The sequence below is a fragment of the Aplysia californica genome, unplaced genomic scaffold (assembly GCF_000002075.1).
Source record: "Aplysia californica isolate F4 #8 unplaced genomic scaffold, AplCal3.0 scaffold00139, whole genome shotgun sequence".
NCBI classification, from domain to species: domain Eukaryota; kingdom Metazoa; phylum Mollusca; class Gastropoda; order Aplysiida; family Aplysiidae; genus Aplysia; species Aplysia californica.
In genome coordinates this window covers 993,733-995,028 of record NW_004797409.1, presented here as the reverse complement: position 1 = coordinate 995,028, position 1,296 = coordinate 993,733, and positions in this window count along the sequence as shown.

Genomic DNA, 1,296 nt, shown 5'->3' with positions numbered 1-1,296 from the left:
TGTGTGTGTGTGTGTATGTGTGTGTGTGTGTGTGTGTGTATGTGTGTGTGTGTGTGTTTGTTTGTTTTGGTTTTGTTTTTTTGGGTGGAGGTTTTTCCGGGGCTTTTTCCCAGTCCCCCATCTGTTCTGGTTCTCTAAAAGGGTTTCGAGAAGTAATAAAAAAGAAATTACATGACAAAACACAAATTTAAGTTGCTCTTCCAGGACCCAAGCCAGTCGGGGTGAAGTAGGAAGTAGGCGCTGACGATGGATTGGACAGGCCCACGGAAATCCAGACAGTTACATTGCCTTGCCTAGGGTATGAGATCAAGGGGAAGGCCACCTTGTACCTGGAGAAGAGTCACAGGGAATGACGTAGGCCCTACAGAAAAATAGGGAAGGGATGGAATAACATCAAGTAGATGGCCCTGAATATAGAGAGGCGGAAAATGTTTGCTGGTTTATCTATACCTTGATGAAGGGGGAGATAGGCAGTAATGATGAGGATAACGGAACTGAACCCACGTAGTCTGTGTACTAGGGGAACAACCCTACCACTACACCAGACGCTGGGCAGCGAATAAAAGGACAATAAGACCAGGTGCCAATTGGCTGGATTGTGTCTGGTGGAATCGCTTCTGGTCGGGTCATTTCGATTAAAGGCCGCTTCAGTGCACACTTCCAACAGACGATGCCTTTTTGTTTCATATTTGATCAGACGCATGGTGTTATTGGGCAGAAAATTTTCTAGATACAACTTATCCTCAGACAAACAGACAGACTCGACCAATCAAAATAATTATGTCAAAATGGCGAACCGCAGCCCAAACCTTTAGTTTTAGTTTTAGTGATGAGAGTTTTACGGCACTTGCAACACAATAAGGTCATATAAGTGCCGAAGATTAGAAGTGTTACAAGAGAGTAACAAACACAAAAAAGAAGGAGGGGAGACACAGACGATAGATGGTTTATAGGAAAGAAGGAGCAAACCACACCAGAGCACCCGCCAACCACCCACAAGCCAAAACCTGTATAAATCAGAAACATTGCTGTAGACCTACAAATAAACCAGACTGTAGTCAGACCACTCCGTGGTAGGCCCTTTACTGTAACTAAATCCGAAACATCGAAGTAGACCTTCAAGTAAATGGGCAGCAAAACGTATCTTCACTCGGAAATCGAACTCCTGTGTGTAACAGCAAAGCGCCCGACCGCAACGCTACATACGCCGGTACGATTTCCGCGAAACGTTTTGGACTTAACTATCACCACCCTACTCCCTCCTTTCTTCTTCTACCTTGTCCTCATTCTCATCCC